Source organism: Theobroma cacao, chromosome 6 (assembly GCF_053813885.1).
Source record: "Theobroma cacao isolate CCN51 chromosome 6, ASM5381388v1, whole genome shotgun sequence".
In the NCBI taxonomy this organism is placed as follows: Eukaryota; Viridiplantae; Streptophyta; class Magnoliopsida; order Malvales; family Malvaceae; genus Theobroma; species Theobroma cacao.
In genome coordinates, this window is record NC_142644.1 from 1266143 (window position 1) to 1282014 (window position 15872).

Sequence of the window (15872 nt, forward strand, 5' to 3'; positions counted from 1 at the left end):
ATGAGAATATTACAGACATTCTCTCATCTGCTGCGCCGCTTTTCTCCTGTACCATATTTTACATGGTATCGGAGTAGGTTGGTTTATGGACACATTAAGATGTCAGCCTTAACTTACTGAAGGAGGTAGCCGATATTTGTTGTTTCTCTATTTTTCAGTAAGTCCATATCTAGACATATTTGAAAGTAGTTTGTTTGTTTGTTTTCTTTTCTCCCGATTTCATCACTGTGGTTTATTGATCTTTTGAACCATGGTTGATTCCGCTAAATCCAGACCAACACAAACTACGACACAGACCACTGCACAGGTCACTCAAATTCACCGATAGCCGATCCGTAATCACCTTATTACCTACATCATATTAACCACCCTAGTTGAGGAATCATTAACCCAAAGCTCACTACTAATAATTATGTGGCTTGGAGTAGATCATTTCTAGCTACCCTTTCTATTAGAAAGAAAGTTGGTTCATCAATGGAACAATACCTAAGCTTGAAATTATAGATCCCCTTCTCTTGTGTTGGACTCGCTGCAATAACTTGATTGTAGCATGGTTACTAGACTCGATATCACAACCAGTGGTCTCAACCATATTTTATATGAACTCGACTATTAATATATGGAACACCCTCAAATAGAACTTTGCTTAACCTAATAATATTAGAGTGTGCAATATTCAGTACACTTTGGGAAATGTTACCCAAGGAACCAAAATAATTGATGCATATTGTGTAAAGCTCGACCTTATAAAATACTAGTCATGACATACATGTGATGATAGTATGATTGCATGCTAGGAGAGTCCCGAAAAATTTACAAAAGTCGGTATTGTACCTAAAGGTACAACAAAGTTGATTTAATCCTCGAACTAGATCAAATAGGAATTTTAAGTTGAGATTAAGATCGTCACAGTCCAAGGATGACTCAAAATGGTAATTCGGAGTTTGAGGATCAATTTGGAGTCAAATCAAAATTTTCACTATCTAGGGGCAAAATGATCATTTGCCACTTGGGCAAAATGGTAATTTTTAAAAAAGATTTATTTGGCCCCATTTGACTTATTGGAGTATGATTTGAGGTTTAGAAGTAGAAAATTTTAATTTCGGTATAATTTGGAGTATAGGGGTAAAATGGTAATTTTGCCACCCTAAGGGCAAAATTGTAATTTTTCACCACCAGGACATTTTTCCAGCACATGGTCTTCCTTTATCCTCATTTTTGACCTTTGACTAATCATGTGGTGAAGATAAAATGTTTAAAATTTTAAAAATGGACCAATAAGAAAATGCTATGTGTCAAGCTTAAGATAATTTATTATTTAACTTAAAATTCAGCATAAATCAGCCCATTACTCTCCAAATATTTGGCCAAGCAAGGAAGAGAGGGAAAGAAAGGAAGAACAAACCCTAGGTGAGGAATTTCAAGAGAAAAAGTGTGGAAAATCAAGGAAAACAAGTGAAAAAGGTAGGATTTTTCAACTTAAGCTTGAAATCTATTTTCCTTGAGCATTTCTCCATATTTTTCACCCTTAAATTACATGTTTTCATGATGAATTGATGGCTGATCAAAATGGGTTAGGAGAGAGAAAGTTGTTGGATTGATTTGATTTTAAGTTATGTTAGTGTTTTTAGTTAGTTTAGCATATTTAGAAACAAAACAACAAGAAAAGAATTTATTTTCTCCCACAACCATTAATGGCCGAATTTACCATGTATCGAGTGAGGATGAGTTTGATTTTTATTCTAGGAGAATTTGTTAAGAAATGATGAATTATGGTGTGGAAAAGTGTAGGAAAAATCACGGTGTTAATGCACCATTATTGGCCGAAAATTTTAAGAAGAAAAGTGAAGATAGTTTTGCCAAATTTTAGGTTATTTGATTTGAATTTGGTGAATTAAGATATTGGAAAAGAATTGGAACAATTTGGGATTAAAGTGGACGCGTTAGTAATTTAATCGGGTGATAAGACGAATTAGACCAATACCGAGTTTAGATAGTTACCAATGCATTTTTGCATTCCATATTATGCATTAGTAGTCTAAATTAGTTTAATTTCAATTTAGTACCAATTTGGTGAATTTCTCGATTTTGTACTGTGTCAAGGTAGTGAGTCCTCCGATAAAGGTAAGGAAATTGCATTCCAGGAGCAGTGGACAAAGTGCTTCGAAAGTCTGCATTCTAGACATTGTGAGTAAACTTACTGTCATTTTAATAATCTATGGTGGTTTTTAGATGATTTCATGAATTCTATGGAAAAAGGAATTTAAAAAAGTAAATTTTCATGTTTTATGAATAAATGTGTTTCAATGAAATTAATTTATAAATTGTTTTGAAATTAATAATGATTTTGAAAAATAGAGTACACAAAGACTGTTAATTATTGCAATTCGATTGTTTAAATTGATTAGCTTATGGTAAATTGGGCATGATTGGCTAGTTAGCAATTGTATTAAAACACGAATTGTTTGGTTGCCTTGAAAGACTGCGAATTACAAAAAAATTGTCATATCATGTTCTTGAGTTTTATTGTATGGTGGATTATACATTAATTAATCACTGCAATAGGGGGTTTCTGTGGACCAGCCTTTTAGAGGGGCACAGTAAACCCATTATATTATTACCTCAAACAAAGAGGCGCGTAGGGTATCTCCTAAGTAAAGCTTAGGGTTCACCTCACGCCAAACCATCACGTGAGGGGGAACTCAGCCAACGCCAAGGAGTGGCTATGTTTCAAAATAAAAATATGATTTATGTGAAATGTGAATTTTTAACAGCCTTAGCGGTCTCGATAGGATGCTTGGGCCAAGGTGTCCCCGAGAATGGATTTATGGCACAAGCCTAGTTTTTATGAGATTCATAAGCCTCTTTACGTATTTTGAACAAAATGTGTTCTAATGCTATAACCCAGTTTATGATAATTTATTTTATTGTCTCCATGTACTCAACTCTAGATGTTTATGATGATGTCTGTTTACTCATTGGGATTTTATAATCTCACCACCCTTCTTTCCATCCATTTCAAGTTCAGTATAGACTTTAGATAGTTGATCTCATTGAGGACTACCGTTGGATCTGTATTTTCCAAACCGTAGGTTCACAGTCCTCTTTACTTTTGTTTATTCGGGGGCCCTCTTATTATTGTAAATTAAATTAAATATTTTGACTTACTGTATTACAGTATGTATAAATTTATTTAGCTTTTACGCTACAAAAATTATTTACGTATAACTCTATAAATATTATTTTATAAGAAAATAGGATATTTTACTTAATATTTCTTTTATTTTCTTATTATATTCAAATAACCGTAATTTCGTTTTAAATGAAGATTTTAGACTTTTAAACTCATTTTGATTATGAATTATGTGTTTTGTACTTGTATATTACATTTTAGCCAGTTTCGAATTTTTTGAAAAAAAATGACCAAAATACCCTTGTTAGACGAAAATTAATATTTTATTTGTTTTAAGTTGGAAACAGTTTAAATTCTTTTAGAACACGATAGTTGACAATGGTTGCTCACAAGGGAAATAAGAAACTAATAGTAAAGCCTTATGAGGTTTCGGGTTGACATTCCGGGCAATGAGTGTCTACCGGGACACCGCGATGGTTGTCATGAGCTCGAGGGGAGTACCGGGTCGTGACATATTGAATTAAAAGGAATTTGAGAAGAAATGAGGAGCTACCATCCATTGCCTCATTATGAATGTGGGAATTGCAATCTTAATTGTTTTATGAAGTATACAAACCAACATAAAATGATACGATTTTTAAATTTCTTAGTGATTTGAATGAGTCATTTTATGGTATCAGATCTTAGATCATACTCATGGATCCTATTCCTGCACTAGACAAAGTATATAGTCTTGTCTGAGGGTGGAAACTCAAAGGAATCTTATGTTTCAAGCAAATTCAGTTCTTAAGTCTTTAGCTATGATGGTTAATGCTGATAACAAAAAGAAATAGAGAAAAGATATTATCTATAATCACTGTGGAAAGAAAGGACACACTAAGGGTGAGTGTTTTAGAATTATTAGTTGCCTAAAAGATTTCAAATTCACAAAAGGGAAAGTTAACTACAAGAAAGGAAAGGCAGCAGTGAACAATGTTTCTAAAGGATATGAAATAGCCATAAAAGATGAAACTCAAGCTAAACAAGAAAAGGATTTAGGTGGAACTGGTTCCATGTCTCATATATCTATCTTTTAACGACAGGTAAACAAGTTCATGGAACTCTTGAATTTGAATTATATGAATGGCAAATGTGGTAAAAACCTTTCAACAAACTCTTAGCCAACTAAACACTCACTAGTCAATTCAGCATTAACAGGTATTATCTCATATCATTCTTGCTTAAACTTATTAAAATGGATCCGGCCCCGTTGGGCAGACCCATTTTTTATTGAAACTAGGATAGGTTAGGGCCTGAAAATTCAGGTCCATAATAAAATCAAGCCTAAATGGGCCAACCCATCTGATCAGTGAGCTATCTCGAGTTCGTACGGGCCAACCCTGTGAACCAAAAGAAAAAAATTAAATTAATAATTTAGTTACCAATGGTATTCTTTGTTTTATATATTTCAATGTCTTTAATCTTTGCTTGTCAAATTAATAATTTTAGTTAGGATTGAAACTGACTATCTCTTTTTCTTTAATGGTAATGAATATTAGATGATAATGATTCAAACCTTGAGACATTATTACTGTCCAAACAAAATTCAAATGTTTTACTTAAGGATGAAGATTGATGAGGACATAAATAAGTCTTGAAGTTTCTATTTATTTGATTATATACCTATGTTTATGGGATTGTAGCTTATGTTAAAGATTGAAACTTTATTTATGTTTGATGTAATTTACTTACTTATTTATATTTGGTATAATTTATTTGTTTGTAACATATTTTTATTATTTAATTTATGGATTAAATCATAAAATAATTTTTTTTTTGAAATTAGAGAAAATTTATTAAAAGGGAGGAGCAAAAAGATCTCTGTAAAAGGACAAGGTAGAGATCCAACAAAGAATCAAACAAAACAGGACTCCAAGACACAAACTAAAGAAAGACACAAAGCATGGGGGGTAGGAGAATAAAACCCCCAACAAAATGAAAAACAACAAAAGGGACATAATCAACAAGCAATTACACAAGCCAAAAACCAAGATGAACTGCAAAAGGAAGAAGCAGTATAGAACAAAAACTCTCAAGCATCAGGGATTTATAATAAAATATCATGATCTCTATTAACCCCTTAGCCAAGTTGTTGGCAATCTCATTACCTAATCTTGGATAATGCATAATTTGCTAGTTGTTAACTTTAGATTTCAGCTTCTAAAGTTGCTTAACAATATAATGAAATCTCCATGGAGCTTCACAAGGCTTAACGATCCATCTAGCAGCATTCATGGACTCACTCTTGATCACCAAATCATATTTATCCATCCATTCAGACGCAGTAAAAAGCAAAAAAACCTCCCCAATCGCAAGTAATTCAACTGTATTTGCATCACCTCATCTAGTAAATTTTGAGAATTGTAATTTAACAGACCCAGTTCTTATCTCGAAAAACCCTCACCAATCCCAATTTCACTCAAATTACCTCAAGAGGTGAAACAATTTTGTTGATATGGAGTTTGTTAGGTAGAATTGTGGAAATGGGTTTTTTTTTTTTTCAAAAAGAAAGAAGTGGGCTGGCCCAACCCAACCTACGCGTTGGCAAGGGTTGGGTTGGGCTAGGCTGGGGTTTTGATGGCCCATATAAAAAATAGGTTGGCTCAGCCTAGCCCATATTTTCGTAGCCTATAATTTTTTAGGTTAGGCCAACCCATATTGACACTTCTACTCTTACTTCGGCACTATTAATAATATACCATCTAAATATAGAAATATGGATACTAGCATAATTAAACAAAATCATCGGATAATAAACTTAGGTGCAAATGATCATATATCCTATTCCTTAAGTAGTGTCACATATGCTAAACTTGTAAGCAATTGCTTGGTTCAATTACCAAACAATATAAAGATTATTGTTTCTCACATAAGGATAGTCAAACTAAGTTCACACCAACAATATATAATGTCTTATGTGTCCCAAGTTTCAAATTCAACATTATACCAATAGGTTAGATTACTAGTATAAAGAGAACATGTGCTCTTTTCATTGACAGGTATTGTGTTGTTTAGGACATTCCTTCATGGACAATGATTGGGGTTGCTAGAGCCTTCAAAAGACTTTATTTGATGCAAGATAATCAAGATGAACAAGATTTCTCAAAGTATTGTTTTAAAAGACTTGTGAAGTTTCGCCAAGTTTTCACTGTTAGTGCTTGTAAAACAAAATACAAGTCTTTTGATCAATGGCACTTTAGGTTAGGCCATGTTCGTTTAGAAAGGATAATTGTAATAAATCAACAATTTCTAGATATTAAATTCACAAATGATTTATTTTGTGAAGTTTGCCTTTTAGCAAAACAAAGAAAACTTTCTTTTCCAATTCATGTTCAAAGTTCTAAGAATGCCTTTGAATTGATGCATGTTGATATTTGGGGTCCATATGAGACACCCACATTGTCTAGTCAAAGGTATATCCTTACCATATGAGACACCCACATTGTCTAGCCAAAGGTTCACAAATATTGTTGGTGTATTTTTAAAATAAAAGGTTGTCTCTTCATATGAAAAGCTATCTTAACTCAAAGATTATGTTACGTAGTATGACATAGTGTGACTATTGAATTATAAGTGGGTTTTTCATGTAAATAGTTATGTCTCTTGATAAAGTGAAATGTTGAGAAAACACCTTTAAATCCAATAGTTATGAGACAACAAAAAAAACACTACAGCTCAAAAACTTGGATATGAAAAGTTATCTTTTCATATTATAGCTCAAACATTATGTCTTATGGAATGAATAGTTGTCTTTTCATAAGATGATTATTGAAACAATACCTTTATCCAAGGATTGTGTTTTGCAACATGCAAAGGTATTTTTAAGACAAAGCGGTGCCTTGATGAAAGGATTGTATCCTTGAGAAGAGGCAATTGGAAGCCTATATAGAGGACTTGTTACTAACCATTTTGACACACCAAAACAAATAAGACGAGCAAAAAAACCAAAAGCAATAGAAGTGTTATGTTCTAAAAATAAACATAGCCTCTTGAGTTCCCATCATGTATCAAAGAAATCTAAATTCCTTATAATCTACTTGCTGCAGAAACTAGGCTCTAAGGTTGAACTACTTTGCAAATCGTTAGGTGTATTTAGCAATCTACTCTCATAAACTGCAAAGACAAAGTTAAATGTTGGCTTCATTATATCTTAAGGCTATTCACATAATTCATCTTTTGCATATTGAGTGATAGGGATGAAATAAGTCTTAAAAATAACATCTATTGAAAAGCTCGTCTAGAAGTCAATTTTATTGGCTTCTTAAAATCCATCTAAGCCCCATTTGCATCAACAATTTTAAGACTTATTTTTCATAGTATTGGAATTCAAAATGATTTCACTAGAAGAGATGGCTACTAACATTGTCAAGCTAGACCACTTTGAAAAGGAATCCACAGATGAGATTCATTTGTGGCAAAATGGTTCTACATCAGATTATATGTCACGACCCGGAACTCCCATCGAGCCCGTGACAATCGCCGCGAAGTCTCGACAGACATTCTTTCCCCGAATACCTTTTGAGACCTCGCAAGGCTTTTGTACCAGTTTTTTCATGCCTCTCTCTTTCTTCTTTTTTTTTTGAATAATAAAATAAAATAAAAATATTAATTAAAATAATCTATTTTAATGTAAAATAATATATATATATATATATATATTTGAAACATCAAAAATTAATTTTCTGCACATAAAAATAAAATAAATTTATATATACTGTAATATAAAAAACTGGAGTATGCAATTTAAATTACAATGACACGTGGGCCCCCAAATAACTGAGAAGGTTTAAGTCTATAACCTTGCTTTCTAGGATGCAACTCCGAAATTTACTTCTCGATGCAATTGACAGTCTACTGCCTATTCTGAGCTTGAAAATTGTATAGGAAGAAGGGGTGAGATTATAAAATCCCAGTGAGTAGACAGACATCATCAAAATAATCTAAAGCCAAGTAATATGAGACAATTAAAATAATTCATCCCAACCCATATAAATAATTGGATTTCATCCAATTACTCAACATGGCTTATGTACTTTTCAAAAACTTAACCCTTGCCAAAAATCCATTCTCGGGGATACCCCGCGAAGGCATCTTACCGAGACTGCCAAGGCTGTTTATTGTCACACACACAAACACATTTCATGTCACGACCCGAAACTCTCATCGAGCCCGTGACAACCGCCGCGACGTCCCGATAAGCACTCATTACCCCGAATGCCGATCGAAACCCCGCAAGGCTTAGCATCAACTTCCGCATCTCCCTGGTGAGCGACAGTTATTAAATCTCGCATTTCAAGAAAACATAAGTTGTTTCCAATTCAAAATAATAAAATATTATTTTCTGGCTCACAGGGGCATTTTCGTCTTTTTCTTCGAAAATACCGAAACTCGCCAAAAACATGGTGTAAAAGCTAAATATATTCATACATACTTTTAATCAAATAACTGAAGAATAAAATTACTTTTACAGTGACACGTGGGCCCCCAACTGACTAAGAAGATGTAGGGCTACGAACCCTTACTTCCTATGATGCAACTCCGAGATTAATTCTCGTCTTAATCAACTATCAACAAACTGTCATGAGCCTGAAAATGGATAGGAAGAGGGGTGAGATTATGATTACATAATCCCAGTGAGTAAACAATTACCATCAAAAGCATCTAAAGCCGAGTAGATGGAGACAATATAAAAACGTTATATCTCAATAATGTTCATAACACAAAACTCGTTTCAATCTATACCAAACAATTTCTTTTCATCAAAATTTCTCGGCTTATGAATTTCTTAAACTTGGCCCCTGCCAAAATCATTCTCGCAGGTACCTTCGTCAAGGTATCCCACTGAGACTGCCAAGGCTGTTCAATGACCCATACCCATAAACATGTTTTCACATCTAACACATAGCCGTTCCTTGGCGTTGGCTGAGTCTCACTCTCACGTGGTGGCCCGAACGTGAGGTGCACTCAAATCATACCTCAGGAGATACTTCACCCAACATCTCCCCCCGGAGGTAAGTATATAATTGAGTTACCGTGCCCCTCTCATAGGCAGTCCACGGAAACCCCCACCACTGCAGTGACCGTTTAATATACCACCAGACCCATAAAATTTCCAGTAGCATAATATGGCGAATAAAATTTAATCCAGTCTACCAAGACCAATCCAAAACTGTTCATATATTTCATGCCAACCTCAAAAATTTAGCCATCATGCTACCATAGTGTCATAAGCCACAATTTCAATAACATATAAAATCATAAATTCCAACACAGTCTCCATATGCTCAATTTTCCCAAAACAATATATGATTTCAAAACAAGTATAAATTTCATTTTTATTAAAAAACATTTTAATTGGAAAAAATAATATTTTATAATTTAAATTCACCATTCAATAAAAGCATCAAACAAGTATAATAACTCTAGATATTTAAGACGATAAATTGTCCACTCACAATTTTAGGAGTCGATGTACTCCTAATCCCAGTCTTCAATCACAATTTCTACACTTTTACCAGTGTAATTTGCTCACCACCTATCCACAATGTACAATACATAATTCACCACATCAATGCTTGACCACTATAAAATCAATTCAGGCTCGGTATATATGCATGATATGACATGCAACTTATCCGACTACCGCTTAAATGCGGTGCTAACCTAATTCGGCCTATTACTCGATTAAATTACTAACGCGTCCAATTTAATCTCAAATTATTTTTTTTCAATTTCTATACCTCAATTGCACCCAAATTGACTTAATGTCCCTCAGTGTGGTGCAAATTATCAGTCTCGACAGCAAATTACGAAAATACCCCTAATGGGTAAAAATTCATATTTTTGCTCCGAAAATTCTCATTATTTTTCTAGACTCATAATTCATCATTATTCATCATAATTGCTCAAGTAAACATCAAGATCATCAGCCAATATTCCCCTAGAAAATTCAGCCAATAATGTTAATGGAGGAAAATGAATTCTTTTCTTGTTGTTTTATTCCTAAATATGTTAAACTAACTTAAAACACTAACATAACTTAAAATCAAATTAATCTAACAAGTTTCTCTCTCCTAACCCATTTTTCCAGAATTGAATTCATCCTCAAATCACATGATTCAACCATGGAAAATGATGAGAAATGCATGAAAATGATAAATCTTAAGCTAAGCTTGAAAAATCATACCTTTAAACACTTGATTCCTTGAAAAATCACACTTTTTCTTTGAATTTTCTCACTCTAGGGTTTGTTCTTATTTCTCTCTCTCTCCTGCTGGTTTTGGCTGACCCTCCAAATGAAGAATTCTGGAATTTGCAAGCCTTTTAATAGGCTTAATAAAATATTATTATTTTATTTATTTTTTGAATATTTTATTATTTTATTTTTTTCTAGCCATCTTTTTGACTTTCTTTTTCCACCACTCAATCCTCTTCACTTATCCATGTCTTCCATGAAATTTCTAGACTTTTCCAAAGTTTTGGCGGAGCAAATTTTTAAAAATTACACTTTTACCCCCGTAAAGTGAAAAATTACATTTTTGTCTCAAAAATTAAAAAATTACCAAAATGCATAATTTTCACTCCTTATACTCATATCATGCTCCATTTAATCAAATTTGATCTAAATTCTCTCGAAAAATTCAATTTCGTCCTCGGATGGTAAAATTACGATTTTGCCCCTAGATAGTGAAAATTCTGGTTTGACTCCGAATTGATCCTCGAACTCCGAATTACCATTTTGAGTCATCCCTGAACTGTGAAACTCTTAATTTCACCTTAAAATTCCTATTTGAACTAGTTCGAGGCTTAATCGACTTAATGATACCATTAGGGGCAATATCGTCTTTTAACGATTTCTCGAACTTCCTAAATATACAAACATTCTATCGAGCATGTGAATGATATTATAATTATTTTACAAAGCAGGGTTTGACATTTCACCTCTGACAACACAGCCGTTCCTCGGCGTTGGCTGAGTCCCAGTTTCACGTGGTGGCCAGCGTGAAGTGTACTCAAATCCTACCTCGGAGTTATCCTACGCGCCTCTCCAATCGAGGTAAGCTCAATAATTAGGAACCGTGCCCCTCTAATTAGGCTGGCCCACAGAACCCCCGTCACTGCAGTGCCCACTCTATAATCCACCAACCAATAAAATCACAATAGTATGACATGGCTCACTTAACACATTCAAAGCAAATCAAAGCAGTTCACATATTCTTTAAATCATAAAAATAATCAGTCATACCCATATTTATCATAAGCCATTTAATGTAAAATCATGGATAAACAACACAATCATAGTATAGGTCTCCAATTACTCTATTTTTGAAATCATTATTAAATTTTTAAAAATTTTATAAAATTATTTTATAAAATCTCATTTTTCTATAAAACACAATAATTTTCCAATTAAACCATTTTTTCATAAAATCACACAATTAAATAAATCTACTCTAGATAATTAAGACGATAGTAAGTTTACTCACTGTACTAGGGGTAGATATACTCCTATTCTCGATCCTCGGGTGTAGTGTTTTACCCGTATCAGATAGCTCACCACTTATCCACAATACATGACACAAAAATTTCAATAATTTGTGTCAAATCAATATATATTATTTCAGGCTCTTATCCATGCGTATGCACTAGATAGGGTGTGAAATGTTTGGACAATCGCTTAATCACAATGTCCGACCTAACTCGCCTATACACGATGTAAATTTCTAAAATCTCCAATTCAACTCCAATTCCATCCATTTCATATTCAATTATCCAATTATATCCACAATACCTCAATGACTGTGAATGTGGTCCAATTTATCAATTCGGATCATAAATTACGCTTTTACCCCTAGTGGGTAAAAATTTTAATTTTTTTGCACCAAAAATTCCCATTTAATTTCCAACCTCATAATTCATCATTTTTCCATCTAATTCTCTTAAAATAAAGTCAACCTCATCTTCACACACCGTTGGCTAGATTCGGCCTAGAGAAATTCATGGAGAAAATGAATATTTTTCTTGTTGTTTTACTATAAACATGCTAAACTAACACTAAACACTAACATAGTTCAAAATCAAATTAATCTAACAACTTTCTCTCTCTAAACCCATATGATCATATTTGAATCCATCATCAAAACACATAATTTAACCATGGAAAATAAGGAGAAATGCATGGAAATGATAAGTCTTAAGCGAAGCTTGAAAAATCATACCTTTAAACACTTGATTCCTTGAAAAATCACACTTTTCCTTTGAATTTTCTCACTCTAGGGTTTGTTCTTATTTCTCTCTCTCTTCTGCTGGTTTTGGCTGACCCTCTCAATGAAGAATTCTGGAATTTTCAAGCCTTTTAATAGGCTTAATAAAATATTATTATTTTATTTACCTTTTGAATATTTTATTATTTTATTTTTTTCTAGCCATCTTTTTGACTTTCTTTTTTTACCACTCAATCATCTTCACTTATCCATGTCTTCCATAAAATTTCTAGACTTTTCCAAAGTTTTGGTGGAGTAAATTTTTAAAAATTACACTTTTACCCTCGTAAAGTGAAAAATTACGTTTTTATCCCAAAATTTGAAAAATTGCCCATAGACATATTTTTCATCCCTTATACTCTTATCATTCTCCAATTTGTCAAATGTGATCTAAATTCTCTCAAAATCTCAAAATTTATCCATGGATGGAAAAATTACGATTTTGCCCCTAGATAGTGAAAATTTTGATTTGACTCCGAATTGAACCTCGAACTCCGAATTACCATTTTGAGTCATCCCTAAACTGTGAAACTCTTAATTTCACCTTAAAATTCCTATTTGAACTAGTTCAAGGCTTAATCGACTTAATGGTACCATTATGGGCAATATAGTCTTTTAATGATTTCTCGAACTTCCTAAATATACAAACATTCTATCGAGCATGTGAATGACATTATAATTATTTTACAAAGCAGGGTTTGACATTATAAGTTTTCCTTCTTTACTTGATATGAATATAAATGATATTGTGTGTGATATGCATAATAGACACATATTGGTTGGAAAGAAGTACTTTGTCTCATCCATAAAATGATTGTTTTGTTATGAATCAATTTCATGAGCTTGAATGCATGCTTAATACCTTTAAGTTATATATTATAAATAAAGCTATTGTTGTGTCTTTTATAATTAACAATTTTCCCCCCACATGAAGAGACACTAAGAAAACTCTAAAATATAAAAAAGAGGAAATGTCTCTCGAGGACCTTGGTAATTATCTTTGAATAAAAGAAGATTATTGCAAACAATAAAAAGTCAAGCAAGATAAAACAGAAAAAGATTCTAATGGAAAGAATCTTGAGACTTCAAAAGTCCATGTGATGGAGCATAAACCATAAAACAAGTCAGTTTCGTACAACAAAAGAAAACATTTCGTTGGTATAAATGACAAAAGTGAAAAAACTAAAAGGAGCAAAAGGGTCCATGTTTTCATTGTAACAAACTTGGACAGTTCATGGTCAAATGTAGACTTTTGAAATACAAGAAATAAGATATGAACAATAGCAAGTTTGTTGCTATGATTTTCGAGATCAAGCTTCTCCAAGATGATGGAGGATGGTGGATTGACATTGGTGCAACTAAACATGTATGTAAGGACAAAAGTTTCTTCAAGTCCTTAGAAGCGGTTAATGATGGAACCATGCTATACATGAGAAATTCCTTCATTACATGACTGAAAGGAAAAGGTATCGTAGAACTCATGTTTACTTATGGAAAAATATTTATACTAAACAATGTCTATTATGTACCATAAGTTAGAAAGATTCTTGTGTCGAGTGATTTGTTGAATAAGTATGGCTTCACATTAGTATTTGAGACAAATAAGTTCATCCTTACAAAAGGTGGACAATATGTGAGAAGTGAATAGTTATGTGAAACATGTTTAATCTTAATATTAATAAAATGCTACTAGTTCTACTTATATTGATGCCTGATTTAATGTTCATGATTGTAAAGTAGTATGGTTTAATTTATGGTATAATAGATTAAGTCATGTTTATTATAGAAAAATGCATAATATGATTAAATTAGAGTTGATATCTAATATTGATGGAAAATAATGATATGTGCAAGACATGCATGGTTACTAAAATCATAGGAAGTTCATTTTCTAAGGGAGAAAGAAACTTTAAAATGCTTGTATTAATACATTCTAATGTTTGTGACATTTATAGTACTCCATCTATTAGTGGAAAGAAATACTTCGTAACTGTTGTTCAATTTTCTACCCACGTAAGTATATGTATCGCAAAGATAATATAGTGATGAGTAGAGTGTTGATCCCATAAAGAATTGATGCTCCATAGAGAGAGTTATGGTTGAAATACTAAAACATATGCAATAAAAGTCTGCACCTCAAAATTGCTCTTTTTCTTCCATTAAAATTCTTCTTTAATCAAATACCTACAAAAGCATAAATAAATCAATAACAACCTATCTTAATCACTTTAACAACAAATTAAACATAAAATTAACTAAGATTAGATTGACTCACCTAAATTAACTAATTTAAAATAATTAAATAAAACCTACTAATTTTTATGCATTACTACAAGAACTAAGCTAAATTACTATCAAAATTATGCCTAAATAACTTTATATCATAGAGTTATCAATAACATTTATAGTGACTTCTCTAGATATTGCTATATTTATTTATTGTATATGCCAAAGATGAAGTAATGGAGAAATTTAGAATATATAAAAATAAAATTGAATTGCATTATGAATTGCATATCAAATGTTTACAAAGTGATAAAAGAGGTGAATATTATGATTCCAAGTATTTCGAGTCCACTGGTATTATTCATGAGATTACCGCTTCATACGCATCAAAACAAAATGGTGTAACGGAACGTAAGAATCGACTTCTTTCAAAAATGATCAATGCTTTGCTTTCTAGTTTAGGTTTGGGAAAAAAGATTTTAAGACTAAGCCTTATTAACGACTTGCCATATACTAAATATAATTCCAACCAAAAGGAGTAAAACTACTCCTTATAACCTATGGAATGGAAAAAGGTCAAACTTTAATTATGTAAGAGTTTAGGGATGTTGAGTCATTGTAAAAGTTTTGGAGCCAAAGGAAAGAAAAATGGGTGAAAGAGGAATTAAACGTATATTATAGGATATGCTAAACATACTAAAGCATATCGTTTCATGGTGATAGAGCCCAATGTTTCATATTCTATTAATATAGTCATAGAATCAAGAGACATTATCTTTGATGAAACAATGTTCAATTTAATTCAAAGATCCAAAGAACTAATAACAGAAAGTGATAAACTTTTAGAAAATGATGAGAAAACTATTGAGCTTCGAAGAAGTAAAAAAATTAGAAAAGCAAAGACATATGGATTCGATTTCGTCATTTACTTAATAGAAGGTATGAGAGAAGAAACATGTGAATACTTGCCTTACTACTTTAATATAGAAAGAGAATGTGATCCTCAAACTTATTGGGAGGCAATGATGTCTTAAGATGCTTCATTTTGAAGAGAAGTAATACAAAATAAGATAGACTCGATAGTGGGAAACAAAACTTAGAAATTGATAGACCTTTCACCAAGTTCCAAGCTAATAGACTGTAAATGGATTTCAAAAAGAAAATGAAAGTTGATGAAATCGTAGATAAGTTTAAAGTAAGGCTAGTGGCCA